Genomic DNA, 19979 nt, shown 5'->3' with positions numbered 1-19979 from the left:
AAGATCGACCTTTATGGTATATTCGTAGTTTTTACCATTTTTTGAGTTATAGAAGTTCAAATTGGGACAATGCACTGACTGTATCGCCCCCTTACAAAACAATGTCATGAAGGGTGCGCCTTAACTAACTTTTGATGAAAACCGCTTACACAGGGAAAGTTTTTGTGAATTCTAAAACAGCAGTGTTCATAGATGAGAAAAATCCAAAAACAAGAAAAAATTTTTTTGAATAAATCGCGGTCAAAATTCACATTTTTAGGTGTTTTTTTTTTTTGGTTTTCACGATTTTGCTTCGAAACCGCAAGTCCAATCGAAATGGAGCTAAAGAAAATGTTGTAGCTGTGAAAATTCTCTATAGGACTGACGTTTATCATTTGTTCCCAGCCTGTACCATTTTTGAGATAATGAAGCTCAGTTTACATTTTTAGATTTTTTTGTTAGGGTTTCGCGATTTTGCTTGAATACGGTAAGTCTTATCGATATGGGACCTGAGAAAATCTTAAAGCTGTGAAAATTCTCTACAAGACTGGCTTAAGTAACTTATCCTAAGTTGTAACATGTTTTTAGATATATAAGTTTAAGTTGGGAATTTGCAGTCATGACATTGTTTTATAAGGGGACGATACAGAATTTAATTGAATTTGAATTGTCCCAATTTGAACTTCTATATCTCAAAAACGGTAAAACCGTCGAGAATACCATAAATGTCAATCTTGTAGAGAATTTTCATAGCTACAACATTTTCTTTAGACCCCTTTTGATAGAACTTGCGGTTTCTAAGCAAAATCGTGAAAACCTAAACAACCCCTAAAAATTTCAACTTAAATCGCTATTTATTTAAAAAGCGCTCCGGCGATTTTTTGTTTTATGATTTTTCTCATCTATAAACATTGTAGTTTCAGAATCCACAAAAACTTCCGAGGTGTAAGCACCTTCCATTTAAAATTGTTTCAAGAGCGCCGTGCTTAGGGAGCACCGATATGTGCCATTTTAGAAGTTAAACTAAATTTCGATAAAATATTGGGAGATCCAAAGTTTGGACCAAATCGGTTGCCCCATTCAAGTGATATCGTCCTAGCATTTTAGTGAATTTTTTTTAATATTGGGGAGATGTACCGAAAGTTGTGGACCGGTATTGCCCATGAAAATAAGTTTGGATATAATATGACGAAGACCAAATGTTGGACCAAATCGGTTGAACAGTTCGAGAGGTGACATAGGGGTTTTCTACACCTTTCGGGCTGTTTTCCCAAGAAATATGGGCTTGCCCCTGAAAAAACTTTTACCGTCGTAATTGAGGTAGCGAATGCAAATCGCTTCAACAAAAATCAAAGTGATTTGAGAGCAGGTCTTAAAGTGAACTTATCCGAAATTTTGTGTGAGAGGTACCAGAAGGAGTAGACAAATATAGTCCATATTTGAACGTGATCTATATCTGGTAGATATATTAGGATGTGCAAGGTATAGATTACATCGGTCACTCCCTTCAAGAGTTATCGTGCGCAATTTTTTTCCGAACATTTTCGAAGTTTTGTGGGAGAGGTACCTGAAGGAATGGACCGATATAGCCCATCTTCGAATTTAAACTATGTTTTGATAAAATATTACGAAGGCCAAATTTTGGACCGAATCGACAGATCCGTTCGAGAGTTATCTTGCGCTCCAACCACTACACAAGGTGTCAATGGGGCTTTTGGCACCTTTCCGGCCATTTTCTCCGGAAGTATGGACTTGGCCCTGATGAAACTTGTACCGTCGTATGGAGGACAGTGAATTCAAGTTGCTAAAACAAAAATCAAAGCGATTCGAGAGATGGCCCTAAACTGAACTTTTCCGAAATTTTGTGTGGGAGGTACCCGAAGGAGTGAACCGATTGAGTCCATATTGAAACCTTATTTAAGTCTGGTACACATTTCATGATGGGTAAAGTATGGACCAAGTCGGTTACTCCCTTCAAGAGTTATGGTGCGCACAAATTTTCCGAACATTTTCGAACTTTTGTGGGGGAGGTACCGGAAGGAGTGCACCGATGTAGACCATCTTCGAACTCAAACTAAGTTTGGGTAAAATGTTACGAAAGCAAAAATTTGAACCGAATCGGTTTATCCGAGTTATCGTGTGCTCCAGCCAGACAGACGGACATTGCTCAATCGACTCCAAATTGTCTGTATATGTATACCCTCGTTAGCATAAATGCTGAGGGTATAAAAATGGACTTGCCCACGAAAAACATAATATCGCTATAAACAAGGCTACTAGGTAAAAATTTCCAAAGAATCCTCGTACAGACACTTAACCGCACTTAAACTCAAAATGATGAACATTTGTGTGACTGGTACCCCAAAATGTGGACCGATAGGGATCACTTTTGAACATAAGCAATGTTTGGACAAAATATTTCGAGATTACCATTTTAGCGAATATTTTCGAACTTTTGTGGGGAAGGTACCGTAAAGAGTGGACCTATAAGCACCACCTTCGAATTTCATCTAATATTCGAAGAAATATTTTGATATGCAAAGTGTGTACCATGGCAGTATTCGGTTAGAAAGTAGTCGTGCGGGCCTTAGCGGGTTTTTACATCTTTCGGGTCATTGTCTCAAGAAGTTTAGACTTGCCACTCAAAAAACTTGAACCATCGTAGTGGGGGCCTTGAGTGCAACTTGTTGTAAAAAAATCAGAACGATTCGGTAGGAGGTATCCGTGGAAATTGATGTATGGATTTTTTTCTAACCTGATTTATGTCTCGTAGAAATATTACGATATGCAAAGTATGGACCAAATCGGATAGTGTCTCGTGCGCAACTTTTTAGCGAAAAGTTTTGAACTTTTGTGGGGGAGGTACCCACAGAGTGGACCGATATGACCAATCTTAGAACTTAATTTAGGTTTGCGCAAAATATTACGACTTCCAAATTATGGACCGATTCGGTTTCGTGTCCGTTGGAGAGTTAGCGTGCGCTCCATCCACTTCACATGGTGCCATATCGCGTTTTTACATCTTTCGGGTCATTTTCTCAAGAAGTATGGACTTACCCCTGAAAAAAACTTGTACCGTCGTTAAAACAAAAAGGCATTACAATTCATGAAGGAAAATCACCTTCGATTGCATATGTATGTGTGTGTATTGAAGAATGATTCTAGGGAGACCAGAGACACTAGGTTGACTTGATAGCCTGATTTGCTGAATTAACCACTAGCGAAACGATCCAAGCATATTGGTTGAATGTGTGTGGATTTCGCTAGATATCACTTTTTCAATACAAACTCATGATACATGATAGCTCAAATAATTCAATTAAAATAAAACTTTCACAAATAAATAATTTGTGTGGAAGGTACCCGAAGGAGTGGGCCGATATAGTCTATATTCAAACTTGATCTATGTCTGGTAGAAATATTACGATGTGCCAATTATGTACCAAGTCGGTTAGTCCCTTTGAGTATTATCGTGCGCATAATTTTTCCGGAAATTTTTGAATTTTAGTGATGGAGGTACCCGAGGGAGTGGACAAAATATTACGAAAGCCAAATTTTGGATTAAATCGGTTAATCCGTTCGAGAGTTATCGTGCGCTCTAGCCAGCCAGACAGACGGTCGGACATTGCACAATCTACTCCAAATTGTCTGAAACGGATTTCGTCCAAACATACTTGGGGTCTAAACCCATTATTACGATGGGGCACATTTTGCCCGTCGTTAGCCTAAATGCTGAGGGTATAAAAACATGATGTACTTGTGCAAAATGCCTACAAAACTACAGAACTTTCCGCCATTTCATTATTTCCCAATTAATGGTGATGAAAATTAGCGATAATATCGATAGCTAGCGATATTTTGAAATGAGATATAGAAAATATATAATATTGGGAATATCGATAGTTTGTCAGCTCTATGAAAAACCCGTTAAAAAGGTATATTAATACGCGTGCCGTGCAGGCCGTGGACGCCAAGTTCTTAAATTATTTCTTAGGTTCTTATAGGTTTTCTTTAGACATAAAACCAAGTAAACGTCTTCTATATATGGAAACCATTTTAAACGATACTATTATTAAAGAACTTTCCACTGGCCGTTGTGGAAAAGCGCGCTAATGAGGAGGTTTACAAGATGGTAGAAGAGGTAAGCGAAAGTATATCGAAACTTACGACGGAGAAAAAAGCGCGGTGGACTAGAGCTCAGAGACGAAGGTACAAGAACATCCAGGCGAGGCTGAACAAAGAACAGCGGAACAAGTCAAAAGAGATCAACAATAGTCCCTCCACTTCCTCGGAAGTGGCGAAGAGGATTAGATATCCAGAGGAACAAAGCGCCGCAAAACCAAGTAAGAAGAAAAAGAGCTTCCCACCTTCAAATGCCCCGGGCAAGCCAATTTAAAACCCACGCAGCTCCTCTGCCCAAAGAAAACTTCGACGGAGGGCGAAAAGGCAAGCGACCACATAATCTTCAGAAAGTACCAAGGACTCAGAACAGAAGCCCAGGTCCTTTCAGAAGAGGAGAGAGAATGGTCGCGGATACCGAAACGGAGCCTCCATTAACTTACCCCAAGGTAGCCAAGGGCAAGCGGTGTTATGCCGTGATCGATACCAGTAGAGGGTCCGGTGGAATACCTAAGGAACATCAACAATAAAAATTGGCAACAGCGAGCTAAAGGGGGACCTATTATTGTACCACTTGGGCCCGCATGCGAACCCGGCCGCCCTCGAGTAAGTAGTCGGCAGTGTCACAGCTCCTTGGGAAAGCGGCAAATTAAAGCTAGTGAGGAAGGATGAAATACCTGACCTGACTAAAGCGGCGGTATACGTGAAAGTGTTTGGCTGTAAGTTCGAGACGGACCACATGCTCGAGGTCTTTGGTAAGCAGAATGAGACCTTGGAAGTGAAGAGGTGGGAAGTCTTCCACACGGAGGAGAAAGATGATGACACTCTCCTTGTGGTAGGTATTGACGACTTCTCACTGGTCAGCTTGTCAAAGAGCAAGGCGTATTACATCTGTAACGATTATCGTCCAGTAAGTTTAACCTCTTTCTTACTCAAGACAATGGAACGGACAGTCGACACCATGATAAAGAGTAATACTACCAACGATATGCTAAAATACAAACAACACGCATGCCTAAAAGGTATATCAGTGGAAACCGCATTACATGAGGTAGTACACCATATAGAGAGAACCTTAGAAATGAAGATGTATACACTAGCTGTATCCATCGGCATCGAAGGTGCTTTGAACAACGTCAGCACCGATACACTGATCCACTCCTTAGACGAGTCTCAGGTAGAACGGGCCTTGAGGTCCTGGATAGACCACATGCTAAGGAATAGATGGAATAGTTGTGCGCTATACGACTTAACGAAAAGAGAAAAGGTTGGTCAGGGGACACCACAATGGGGGATTTTATCACCTCTTCTGTGGGTCACTACCATAAATAGTTTATTAAGAATTTAACAGACGAGGGATTTGAAACCGCCTGCTATGCAGAGATTTTTTAATACTTCTTAGGGGAAAGAATCCAAATCTACTTTGAGAGGTCTAAAGGAAAATATAAGCTTTCGAAGACACCGTTTTCCTAGGTAAGACAATCCAACAGTTAGGTATCTGGGAGTGATCGTGGGCAGAAAACTGAAATGGAAAGACCACATTCAGGAAAGGGCTAATAAAGCCCACAGATGTTGGTCAACTTGCAGGAGAGCTATAGGCTCTAAATGGGAATTTCAATCCTAGAATGGTACACTGGTTGTACAGAAGCGTAATTAGACCAATTCTAACCTACGCATCTGTAATATGGTGGACAGCTACGGACAAAAAATGTAATGTGACAATATTCAGAGACAATTTTGTTTATACACCCAATAGAAATTCAGGTAAGGTATTAAGCAGCCATGCCAGCTATAAGACTTTATTCGATGAGCGAGTGGATCGGAAGAGACCACCAAGCATACCACCAAATGATTTTAAGGGTCACTACGGGTGGGTCAATAGATCATATTGTATCAGACCGTATACCTGAAACAAGTAAATTGGCTTTGTGTGAAGTCTTAATACCGGACAGAGACTTGTGGATCGATGGAACCCTGGCGCAGATGCCAGCTGGAAGCTGTGGCTTTACAGATGGGTCTGTGCTAGGGGGGAGGACGGGTCTGGGTCTCTATATCGAAGACCAGGAAACGAGAATCTTCCTTCGACTGCCGGATCCCAACAGGCCGAAAACCGAGCGATTACAGAGTGTCTGAACTGGTTTAAGGCTAATACAAGGCCAACCACCGTAAACATCATAACGGATAGTAAAGCAACAATTAATGCTATAACAAGCAAGGTAGTTAAGTCAAAATCTGTCTTGCAATGTAAACAGTCAATTAACGACTACTGCCATCTTGGTTCGGTTAACATTATATGGGTACCAGGACATGAGGGGATTAGGGGTAACGAGATAGCTAACTCCTTAGTAAAATATGCAAGGAAGCTGCGCGTCTAGAGTTAAAGGTATGGGCAAATAATGCTCATATATCCCTCTGGAATTCTGAAGAGAAGGGAAAAACACAAAAACCCTATGGGGGGACCTAGAAGAGGACAAAACAAAGGAACTACTCTTGATGAGTAAAAAAGACATTAGTAGCCTGACAGGCATCCTTACGGAACACCTAGGGCTACAAGCGCGGAAAGCAGCGAATGCAGAGCATGCGGAGAAGACGAGACGTGGCTTTACGTCAATCCCACGGCAGCGGGTTCTTTCGTACCGGATTGACCCGAAACCATAGTGTTTCGGCCAGCGGCTGCCAACGCAGCATGAAACCTATGCTTCTATGTAGGTTTTTATGCTGCTACAACAACAACAACGACGAGACGTTGAAACACTGAGGATCCAAATTCTTGGTGACGATACTATACAAGAACTCTGCCAAATTAGGACAATCGAGTTCAAAAACTTAAAAGATTTTGTCAATGGCACAGAATTTCTAAAACGATTATTTTTATACCCTCAGCATTTATGCTAACGAGGGTATATACACTTTCATACAGGCAAAATGTGCCTCATCGAAATAATGGTTTTAGACCCCAAGTATGTTTGGACGAAATGTGTTTCAGACAATTTGGAGTCGATTTAGCAATGTCCGTCCGTCTGTCTGTCTGGTTGGCTGGAGCGCACGATAACTCTCGAACGGATAAACCGATTTGGTCCAAAATTTGGCTTTCGCAATATTTTGTCCAAACTTAGTTTAAGTTCGTAGATGGATTATACGGTCCACTCCTTCCGGTACTTCCCTCACAAAAGTTCGAAAATGTTCGGAAAATTTGTGCGCCTGATAACTTTTGAAGGGTGTAACCGATTTGGTCCATACTTTGCCCATCGTGAAATGTGTACCAGACTTAGATAATATTTCAATATAGACTTAAATAAGGTTTCAATGCGGACTCAATCGGTCCACTCCTTCGGGTACCTCCCACACAAAATTTCGGAAAAGTTCAGTTTAGGTCTCTCGAATCGCTTTGATTTTTGTTTTAGCAACTTGTATTCACTGCCTTCTATACGACGGTACAAGTTTCATCAGGGGCAAGTCCATACTTCCTGAGAAAATAGCCTGAAAGTTGCAAAAAAAACCCTATGACACCATGTGAGGTGGTTGGAGCGCCAGATAACTCTAGAACGGATCTGCCGATTCGCTCCAAAATTTGGCCTTAGTAATATTTTGCCCAAACATAGTTTAAGTTTGAAGATAAGCCATATCGGTCCACTCCTGCAGGTACCTCCCTCACAAAAGTTCAAAAATGTTCGGAAAATTTTTTCGTACGGTAACTCTTGAAGTGAGTGTCCGAATTGGTCCATACTTTACACATCCTAATATATCTACTAGATATAGATCAGGTTCAAATGTGGGCTATATTTGTCCACTCCATCCGGTACCTCCCACACAAAATTTCGAAAAGTTCACTTTAAGACCTGCTATCGAATCGCTTTGATTTTTTATTGAAGCAACTTGCATTCGCTGCCTCAATAACGATAGTAAACGTTTTTCGAGGGGCAAGTCCATAATTTTTGAGCAAACAGCCCGAAGAGTGTCAATGTCGATCTATTCCTTTTAGTATCTCCTCCGCAAAACTTTTGATCTTTAATCCTAATCAAAATTTTTGTCGGTTCAAACGCCCAACATTTGTAACATAGACAGGCTGAGGGTATATCTCTGTCGGCAAAGCCGACTGATACTTTTTTACTTGTTTTTTTAAATAGTCCCAAGTAATAATCTCTTCCAGGTTTCCAAATTTAGAGCGCACAACAGGCCAACAATGGCTTTAGTGTATGTCCATACGTACATATGGTGAATCTTTTCAACCTAACCTAACCTTCTACTGGCCTTCAAAAAGTTCTGCACAAAAGAAGATCTTCCGAAAATCCTTTATAAACCTTAAAAGGTATCCAATAGGCAAAAGGCTTTCGAATATTAGATCAATTAATATATTTTATTTTAGGGGTTTCTGTACGCGAGTAAGTAGAGACATCTCTACATACATATCGTGCAAAATACCTCACACATGCTTCATAAACAAATCTTACCTTAATCTCCTTCACAGGCTTATTACACCTGCTCTGAGCATTTGCAAAAAAAAAGGAAACGTCGAAGACATTAATGTCTATATTTGTATTAATATTTAAGACATAAATCATGCATAAAATGTCCTCGAACTCATTAAATTGTTTACCCAGACGACAACAGACGGCTAATATTTACGACCCACAAAAGGTAAAACTGACAAGACTCGTAAACAAACATAACGTCACACACACACAAAACGAACACGACCAACAAGGGCAACAACAACAAGAGCACTAAATGACAAAGCAAATGGTCAGAAAACTGTCACAACGTAAATTGGCATAAGCCGATTAAACAAATCAATACTCACAACAACAGACCTCCTTCCTTCCTGTCCTGCATCCATCCAATTAATGTTGAAATTAATTTCCAAAATAACGAAGAAAGGAATTCCAGCCGGGATCAGCCAAAACATTCAAATAATCAATGGAAATGGAATGGACTGAATAGAAATGTTTAAGAGGTAGAGCAGAGATGGAGTAGCGAGCGACAACATATGTAAATTGTGGTGTGTTTACAAAAGTGATAAAAATTATACGGGGGCAATTGGACAAAAGTAACAACCCTTTTTTTCAAGAGATGACAGAGCAAAGCAGAAGCGAGCTAACTCATTCAGGTTAGTGGCTTGTTTGTCAAACCCAAACAACTTAACTTTTTGACATTTTGAATAAATGTTGTGGACAATTCTAGAGGGGTTTCGTTGTCAGTTGTTCGTTCAGCACTTTTAACAATTTACAAATAATTTAACAGATGTCAAATGGCAAACAAAACTTTACAAGCGTGATAAAATTTAATGAAAATAGAAAAAAAGAATCACCCCATCACTTCCCCAAACAACGTTGCCTCATTTTGTTGTGGCATGATAATTTCTAATTTCAATTTGAATGAAAATTGAATATGTAATCAAGGTAGTTACAGAAAAAAACTTACCCTTAAATTTCAAAATTTGTCACCATCCTTCCATTCCTTAGACATATCCACTCTAAAACAGAAACGAAAAGAAAAAACGAAACAACAACAAACAAAATTAGTTACAGACATCAACATTTTTAATAACTTCATAACATTGTAAACAGTATTTAATATTCAAGACACCCTCCTGCTCCTCCCTTCTTTTACTATTTGTTTTCTTTTGAGGAGGGGGGTACTAAGAAATTACAAGCTGGAAGTATGTAACAAAATTATGATTGATTCCGTTTAGCTTGAGGCAAAGAAGAGTGATGGGTACGTGATGTTGATGATGATCCCTCAAGAAACCCTTCAAAAATTTGTCTTCTTATTTTTAAGAAATGTAAAAAAAAACAAATAAATAAACCATTCCCTGTTTTATAGCATCAAAAATGTAAACGTATTAAAATAATAAATTTTACCGCGAATGCATAAATAAATACACATAATATTTTTAAAGATATTATATTTTATATGAAAACAGTATAAACGATGTAGGTAAAAGTTCTTATGTATGAGAGTTCAGACTTGTGTGTGTTTTCACTCCCACACCTTACGCCTTTAAGATGGTAGTTGCACAATGGGTTGTGGAGAGAAAATTAAGCAACAGATACGGCTAAAACTGTCATATTTCTTGAAAAAGTTTGCATTGAAGATTGTTGGTAGCGGGATATTAATGATTCTTGTATACAACCCATTTTTCCTATATCATATTTTGAAAAAAAAGTAAGAAAGTATCAACCAACTGTGCTATCTCCCTCAGCCACTGAGAAAAAAAAACAAAACCAAACACAATAATTATGCCGTATATAAAATATATTGATTTTTTTTATCACGATTTTGCTTTAAAATCTGTATGTACCGCAATGTGGGGCTATACCAAATCATTGACATATACCAAAAAATTTTAATAACCAAACTTCTTCATAAAGAACTCGAAATATTAAAATACGTAAAACTAAGTTTGAAAGAAATTTCCGGAAAAAGATGGTGGCACTGAAAATGAGGCCGCTAGAACAACCTACAGAAAAAAGAATTAAAACCATGCGAGAGGAGCTCTTAAACTTCACTTTTTTTCGAATCTTGTGTGGGAGGTACCCGAAGGAGTGGACCGATATATCTCATATTCTAACCTGATACATGACTGGATAAATAATATGATGTGCAAAGTCTGCACCAATCAGAAACTCCTGAGAGAATTATCTTGCGGATTTGCCATTTTGGTTGGTGCCGTCAGGGTTTCTTGTTACACTAAGGCCAATATCTCAGGAAGTATGGGCTTGCGCACGAAAAAATTGTACCATCGTAAAGGGAGTCAGCAGGACAACCTACTGAAAGAAAATTCAAGACGATCCGAGAAGAGCTCTTAAACTTCACTTTATCCGAATTTTGTGTGGGAGATACCCGAAGAAGTGGACCGATATAGTCCATATTACAACCTGATACATATCTGCATGAAATAATATGATGTGCAAAGTCTGCACCAATCATAAACTCCCTGCGAGAATTACTTGCGGATTTGCCATTTTGGTTGGTGCAGTCAGGGTTTCTTGGAACTTTTAAGCCAATACCTCAGGAAGTATGAACTTGCGCAAGAAAAAAATTTTACCGTTGTAAAAGGAGCCGCAAGGACAACACATTTTAAAACGATCCGAGAGGAGCTCTTAAACTTCACTTTAACCGAATTTTGTGTGGGAGGTACTCCATATTCGAACCCGATCTGTATCTAGAAGGAATAATACGACGTGCTAAGTTTGGACCAAATCGATTGCTCCATTCGAGAGCTACTCTTGTGGGGAAAGTACCCGAAGTAGTGGACCGATATGGCCCATCTTCAAACTTAAACAAAGTTTGGACAAAATATTACGATACCCAAAATTTGGTTCGAATCAGGTGATCCGTTCAGACGGACGGACATGGCTAAATCGACTCCAATTTGTCTGAAACGAATTTCGTCCACACAAACTTGGGGTCTTAAACCGATATTTCGATGAGGCACATTTTTGGTCGTATTAAAGTGTATATGGCGAAAAACAAAAATCCTTTGCAATTCCATTTGAAAAAAATTAAAAATTTTTTTTGCGAGCACATCTACGATTTTTGGTATAGAGGTAAAGGGAAAAAATTCGGTTTCAAATCTGCTCGCGTTCACAAAATTGGCCAATGCGCGCAAAAGTTATAGCGGTTTTTATTCTCATATAAAGAAAAAATATTTAAAAATATATTTTTTGTTGTTATGAGAAAATGTATGCATAAATCGTTAACAGCATTCCATATCTATTCGTAGATGTTTAAATAGTTATTAAATTTATTATTATTTTCGCGGAAAATCAACAAATAATAAAAAAATTTTGAAGTACATCAAAATTATCCTGTCCCAGAATCCGTACAAACCCTCAAAAAATAAATTAAAGAATATATGCGGAATCTAGACAATGCGTAGAAAAATATGATACCAAATTTATAGAGATTGGGTACATAAATTGCTTATTATACCAACAACAAAAGAGAAAAACTTATTGTTGGAAAATATTGTTGCAAATATATTTTTTGGTTTAATTAGAAAAATTAGAAAAAAATATTTGGGAGTTCTCCAACTATTTCGCTAAACTCCCATACAATAATGAATGTATACTGTTAAAACTTCATCAAAAAATATGGTTTACCATCGCGAGAGTTTAACTGATTACTGTGATAACTTATAAGGGTAGGAAATTAAGAGTAATATTGAAATTACAATCATTCAATTAATATTAAAATTAAAAAGCCCGTTATTCGCGAATTAGTTAAAGTCGGTTGATGCGCATCCGTTTTTGGATACAGCGAATCAATCTCTTTCAAAATTTATGCATATTTCGATGTTTCACTCAGGGGCCATTGTGTGCCACCAGTTGCATCATACACTGCAAAAAAACTTTAAAGTTGGTAAAAGTCGCGCAACTTGCATACGATTTCGATGCGCATCCGGTTTCATCAGCGCCTATCAAAAATACGTCAAAATGTACCAATTTTACTTAGATTCTTCAAGAACCGCGGATGTGCCTCCATATTCAATTTTTTGTGAAAGACCCATATTACTCGCGTATCTCTTTTCTTTTATGACACGCGTTTTCGCAAATATTATAATCGCCAGTAAAGGATTCCATTTATGTAAAAAAATTTAAAGAAAATCGCGGTTTAGTACGCGGATTTGTCAAAATATATTTTTGCTGATTTTCCGATTTTCAAGGTATCTATATCCGAGGTTTTAGTAGATGGATTCGATCGCGGAAGGCTTCATTAGAACCGTCGCGTAAAAAAACTAAATTTACGCGGGCTTCAAAGGAAATGGAATGACAGTTGTAAAATTTACACGCAAAAAATAGGTTTTGTAAGAAAATTCACGCATCAAATTTTGGCCTTTCGACTCCAATTACTAGGATGCTGTAAGGAACACACTCATGAGATATGCATCGAACGACGTAAAATCACGAGTTCTATAATCACATTAAGAGTTTGAAATATTATCTTCTTGCGTGTCCGGATTATTAAAAAAGTTCAAAAAACTCCGAAATTCCGGCTTCAAAATGTCAGCATCAATTTTAGGTGGATGCAGTGGATATATCGAAAAATCGTACACTACAATCTTGTTGCCCATGGAGTATTCTGTGATTCTTTCTTTGGAGATAGGTCTATAAAATGTAAGGTTAAGCCAGAAATCGTATGGGAACATAAAAAAACTTGTTGGCTTCAACGCATTTTTACTCATTTTTCTACATTGATGCCAACACAGCTTCCACGAAAATTAATTTTAATGGTCGACATTATGGGATCCCTCCTAAAACACTTAATTTTAAAGAATTGTAGTCATACTTTATAGAATATTTCAACAGTTCGCGAATTCTGAATGGGTGAAACTCGGATTCATCGATTGTAAAAAATTTTTGTTTTTCGCCATATACACTTTCATACGGGCAAAATATGCCTCATCGAAATAATGATTTTAGACCCCAAGTATGTTTGGACGAAATGTGTTTCAGACAATTTGGAGTCGAATTAGGAACGTCCGTCCGTCTGTCTGTCTGTCTGGCTGGCTGGTGCGCACGATAACTCTCAAACGGAGGAGCCAATTTGCTACAAAAATTTGCTATCATAATATTTTGTCCAAACATAGTTTAGGTTCGAAGATGGGTCATATCGATCTACTCCTTCAGGTACCTCCCCCACAAAAGTTCGAAAATGTTCGAAAAATTTGAGCGCACGATAACTCTTGAAGGGAAAATGTGTACCAGACTTAGATAAGGTTTCAATATGGGCTCAATCGGTCCCCTCCTTCGGGTACCTCCCACACAAAATTTCGGAAAAATGCAGTTTAGGGCCTGCTCTCGAATCGCTTTGATTTTTTTTTGCAGCAACTTATATTCACTGCCCCCCATACGACGGTACAAGTTTCATCAGGGGCAAGTCCATACTTCCTGAGAAAATAGCCCGAAAGGTGCAAAAACCCCCATGACACCGTGTGTAGTGATTGGAGCGTAAGATAACTCTCGAACGGATCTGCCGTTTCGGTCCAAAATGTGGCCTTCGTAATATTTTGTGCAAACTTAGTTTAAGTTCGAAGATAAGCCATATCGGCCCACTCCTTCAGTTACCTCCCCCACAAAAGTTTAAAAATGTTCGGAAAAATTGTGCGTACGATAACTCGTGATATATATATCTACCAGGTGTAGGTCAGGTTCGAATATGGACTATATTTGTCCACTCCATCGGGTACCTCCCACACACATTTTTGGATAAATTCACTTTAAGGCCTGCTCTCGGATCACTTTGATTTTTGTTGAAGCAACTTGCATTGGCTGTCTCAATTACGGCAGTAAAAGTTTTTCAAGGGCAAGTCCATACTTCTTGAGAAAAAAACCCGAAAGTTGTAAAAAACCCCTATGGCACCATATGTAGTGACTGGAGAGCTCGAACCGAATACTGCGTTCGTGCACATTATGGACATCGTAATATTTCTTCGAATATTAGATGAAATTCGAAGGTGGAAGGAGTGGACCTTCCGATACCTCCCCCAATAATGTTCGAAAATATTCGCTAAAATGGTACTCTAAATATGTCGAAACTCAGTTTAAAAAAAGCCCTATCTATCGATATCCCCGCAAATTTTTGCGCTTTAATCCTATCCAAATATTTTTGAAAATCCACTCCCCCCCCCCTAAATACGTAAGTTTTTTTTTGGAAAAAAAGGATTTCAATCCACACAGGCTGAGGGTATATCTCTGTCGGCAATGTCGACCGATACTTTTTTACAGTTTTTGGGTTTTTGGAAAAAATGTACCATTGTAATAGGGGCCTTGCAACATGTTGCAAGAAAAGTCAAAACTATTCGAGAGAAGGTCCTAACCTGCACTTTTCCGAAACATGGTGTGGGAGGTATCCGAAGGAGTTGACATATACATTTAATATTCTAACATGATCTATGTCTCGTAGAAATATTACGATGTCCAAAGTATGGACCAAATCGGTTACTGCCTTCGACAGTCATCGTGCAAGCCATTTTAGCGAAAAGTTTTTAACTTTTGGTACCCAAAAGAGTGAACCGATAAGGCCCATTTTACAACTTGATTTAACTTTGGGCACAATATTACGATGCCAACATTTGGATCGAATCGGTTTATCCGTTCGAGAGTTACCGCGCAAGTTATAATTGTTCCACAAACATCCCATAAGGGACAAGGGAAACTTCTCTCATATCAATGAGTGCACCCCGATTCATATTAGCTCAATGATATGGGACCTAGAGTTTATCGCCGAGTCCGAACGGCGTATCCTAAGACACCACTTGTAGAGAAGTTGTACATGGCTGAAATACTCAGGAAATGTCGCCAACATTACTGAGGGGCATTTTGCCACCGTTGAAAAGTGTTTTGATGTTGTCTGACCGGGGAATCGAACCCACGAGCTTATGTGTACAAGGCGGTTGTGCATACCATTGCACCACGGTGGCACCCGCGCAAGTTACGTAAATTAAAACATATATTTAAATTAATTAATATTTCTTTATTTTCATGTTTTCATAAACGCTACAAACAAGTACTTTGAACTCCAAACTACAACTGAACTTTCATTAGAGATGTCGTTAATATTTAAAATAAAATTTGAAACATAAAAGAATAACCGATTAGAGAGAAAGTAATACAATAACAATTATTATTTAATGTAAAAGAAAATAAATTTAATGAACCGATATAGTCCATGTTCTGTGTCTGGTAGAAATATTACGAAATTCAAAGTATGGACCAAATTGGTTAGTCTCTTTAAGAGTTATCGTGCGCATAAGTTTTGCGAAAACTTTTGAACTTTTGTGGGAGAGGAACCCGAAGCAGTGGACCGATATGGTTCATCTTCGAACTTAAACTAAGTTTGGACAAAATATTACGAAAGCCAAATTTTGGACCAAATCGGATAATCCGAGAGTTATCGTGCGAGTTATATATTAGTCTAAAAACCTTTATTAAATTTTGTCATTCACTGTACAACAATCTATCATTTAATCTATTGTCAAATATTCCGTTATGCATTAATTTATTATTAATTCCTTATAATTTCATCATCATCTCTATCTTAGTACATACTTCATTCATTACGTTTCTTTTTATGTGTTTTAATCAGGACTTCGGAGTCGGAGTCTGGAGTCGGAGTCTAGCAAATTTTGCTGGAGTCGGAGTCGGAGCCGGAGTCGTGAAAAAAAGCTCGACTCCGACTCCGGGCAACAATCTGTTCTAGATTTATCAAAATTTGTCAAATCAATTTAAATTAATTAAATGATCATAGTTTAAAAACAACTCTTAATTTCTATTTTGACTACAAAATGCATTTCGAAAGCATTTTTGGGTCAATTGATTGGAATAATGTTTGCATGCTCCAAATATATTTGGGGAAGATCTTTTAGAAGATTTACAGGTCATTTTAAGGAAGACTCACTGGTCTTCTCTTGTTTTTTTATTAGAAGTCATTTATGTCTGCTGTAAAAGGACCTGTTGGACTTCTATGAAAGACCTTGTAGTACTTTAAGGTAAATCATACGAAAGACCTACCACGGTGTCCCTTAACCAAATTTAAATGGAAGGAGCTTACACCTGAGAAGTTTTTGCGGATTCTGAAACTGCAATACCCGAGGGGCTTTTTAAACAAATCGCGGTCAAAGTTCACATTTACAGGGGGTGGGGGGGTTTGGAAAATGTTGTAGCAGTGAAAATTTTCTACAAGATTGACCTTCATAACATTTTCGTAGGTTTTACCGTTTTTGAGATATAGAATTTCAAATTGGGACAATGCACTGACTGTATCGCCTCTTTATAAATCTATACCATGTCAAAAAAAAAAAAAAAAAAACCAACAATAAAGGTGTATGTTTTGGTATCCTCCCAATGTAATGTATCTTGATAGTACAAACTGAAATGACTGTAATTTAAGTTGTGAATTTTATTTTATCTTTTTTTGGAGTCGAATCCGGAGTTGGAGTCGGAGTCGAGAAAAAAAAATGGACTGGAGTCGGAGTCTCACCAAAAATGGCTCGACTCCGAAGCCCTGGTTTTAATCTACATAACTTGCGCACCAGCCAGACAGACAAACGGACGGCTAAATCGACTCCAAATTGTCTGAAACGGATTTTGTACAAACTTGTGGTCTAAAACCATTATTTCGATGAGGCACATTTTGAACGCATGAAATTGTATACACCCTCTATAGCATAAATGCTGAGGGTATAAAAATATATCTAAAAATTTCTTCAATCTGTTGGTACTTTTATATGTTATGCTTAAGTGTTCCATACGCCATTTTTAACATTTTGAGTTACAGGTACCTTTCAAGGGTTTCAATTCTGCTCTTTCTGAATTTCTAGTCGGTTTTCGTCTATCTCTTACAGTTTTCGAGATATACAAATGTCAATATGCTCCATATCCACTTTGGACGCAAAAAATCTGCTTTTTTGTTCCATATCCATAAAGTCTGGCGTATGGAACAAACGAACTTTGAACTTTTTTGTTCTATATCCATACCGTTTGGCGTATGGAACAAAAAATACAAAAACGAATTATTCCTCACAAAAAATGATGGCGTTTGAAACAAAAAATTGCCCAATTTTGCCAAGTTACGAACAATATGGCGTATGGAACAAATTGTTTTAAAGGACTAGGTTTAAAAACTATAGAAGAAAAGTTTTTAAATGAAAATATTTTAAAACGTTGTTTTGTTATGTGAAACTAAAAAATATATTTTTTCTTAAAGTTAACGCGTCTCATAGAACGATTATTGATTTTTTTTGAAAGGATTAAACGATGAAATAAGACAATAAAAAAAAACTAATAAAAATTATATTTTTCGAAAGTGGAGGAGTCCAGTCCTTAAATAAATGTAAATGAAACATATCACAATGGTCTCAAAAGCATATATTTTCTACTGCAACTGTTTTATTGAAGCCCCCGAATTTTCAGCTCTAAAACAGCACTTCACATAACGGAGGTGGAACACAATTGATCAAAAGTTTGTTTGCTAAAATGTGACATAAATTGTTCCATGTGATACAAATTGCCAAAAACATGAAAAAAGATCCTATGGAACAAATCAAAAACGTTTTGCATTTATAAAAATTGGCCATAACTTCTAGACTATAACAGATATCTGGCTAAAATAAACTCCTAATATATTCTTTGAGTTTAGCTAAGTATAACTGAGCTCTTAAACATTAACTTGAGTTTTTCTCGAATCAGGCAAATGGCGTATGGACCACTTAAGCATGACACCGACGATATATTGACGAGTGTTGGAGAAGTTTCATGGCCGCTGAAAACCTCAAGTGTCAAATTACAGCTAGTTTGGTAAAAAAATTAGGTAAAATCCCCAAAATACTTTAAACCAGGAGGTACCGTTACATGGGGACTACACCAAAACATGGACCTATGTTCGCGATTTTTGGTGGAGAAGTTTCGTGACCGATGGAAAGTTCTTGTGTCAAATTACAGCTAGTTCGGTCAAACAATTTAGTTAAAATCCTCAAAATACTTTGAATCGAGAGGTACCGTTATATGGGGGCTATACCAAAACGTGGGCCTATCTTAGTGGAGAAGTCCCCTGGTAATTGAGAGCTTCAAATTTCAAATTTCAGCTAATTCGGTCAAAAAATGTAGCCAAAAGTCTCGAAATACATTAAGTCGGCAGGTAGTTAGCCGAGAATTTTGTCGGGTTATTGAGAACCTCAAATTTCAACTAATTTGATCAAAAAATGTAGCCAAAAGCTTAAAAATACTTTATATCGGGACGTACCGTTATAGTGAGCTTATACCAAAACAAGTACCTATCTCCACCATTTTTGGTGCAGAAGTTTTGTGATGTCAACAAACGCCAAGTTCCAAATTGGAGCCAATTTTACGGAAAATATAGCTAAAATACTCAACATATATTAAATCGAGAGGTACCGTTATATAGGGGGGCTATACCAAAACTAGAACCTGTATTGACAATTTTTAGTGGAGAGAATTCTTGGCCATTGGGAACCTCAAATGTTAAATTTCAGCAAGTTCGGTCAAAAATGTAGCTAAAATCCTCAAAATACCATTAATCGGGGGGAACCGTTATATGGGTGCTATACTAAAACATGGACCTATATAGCCCATCTTCGAACTTGACCTGCCTATGAATAAAAGACACTTGGGTGCACAAGTTTAGCGTTCTATTCTAATTATTGCGGACACTAGAGTGGTTACAACAGACGTACGGACGTCTTAGAATTTTATCCTCATCAACAATATCAATACATTATACGGTGGCAAATGATTAGTTCGATGTGTTACTATCAAAAAACCTTCAACTTCATACACCTTCCATATTATGGTGGAGCGTATAATAAGTGAAAAGGGCGTTAAGTAACTTTTTACACCCTCAACCACGAGTTGTATTAAATTAAAATGGGGCAATTATTTTCCTTTCGTTTATGAAAGTATACTAATTCCAATGTGACATCGATGGCTTCTACCCTTCGGAATCCGAAATACCATATTACAGTCCATTTCATTTAGACGCTGTGTGTACAATGACATATTAGAGGTATTTTGGCGGGAAAAAATAGCTAAAGTGGGTTAGATAATGTGAGTACGTCGACCCATTACTTTAGGTGCATTCTCCATGAACGTTTAACATATTTGCACTGAATCCAGTTTAAGGGCTAATTCTCAGAGCGTATTGATAGTTCTAGGGAAGGGCAATACTTCGCTAGATATGAACACAGAAAACCTTTAAATTGTCTTCTTTAGAGAGAAGACCTTTCAAAAGACTTCATCAATAGACAAAAGATTTTTAAAATATTTGTAAGGTCTTTCAAATGTCATCGATAGACAGAAGAGGCAGACCATCAAAAATTTGCTTTCCTGAAAAGATATTTTAAGATTTCTCATCAGTATACA

The 19979-nt window shown here is 37.8% G+C and overlaps 1 protein-coding gene across 1 annotated transcript in view; it reads right to left on the bottom strand.

The window, feature by feature from the left end:
• LOC141395166 (uncharacterized) overlaps nt 1-19979 on the bottom strand; it is a 1209623-nt gene that overhangs the window by 524738 nt on the left and 664906 nt on the right. Inside the window, exon 4 of the mRNA XM_073970671.1 lies at nt 9520-9571. The gene's annotated coding sequence lies outside the window, so the exon portion shown is untranslated. The remainder of the gene's footprint in view (nt 1-9519; nt 9572-19979) is intronic.

Source organism: Musca autumnalis, unplaced genomic scaffold (genome assembly GCF_047663935.1).
Source record: "Musca autumnalis isolate F117 unplaced genomic scaffold, ASM4766393v1 scaffold_2, whole genome shotgun sequence".
NCBI classification, from domain to species: domain Eukaryota; kingdom Metazoa; phylum Arthropoda; class Insecta; order Diptera; family Muscidae; genus Musca; species Musca autumnalis.
Note: the sequence above shows the minus strand (reverse complement) of the source record. Positions and strands in the feature narration are given on the sequence as shown.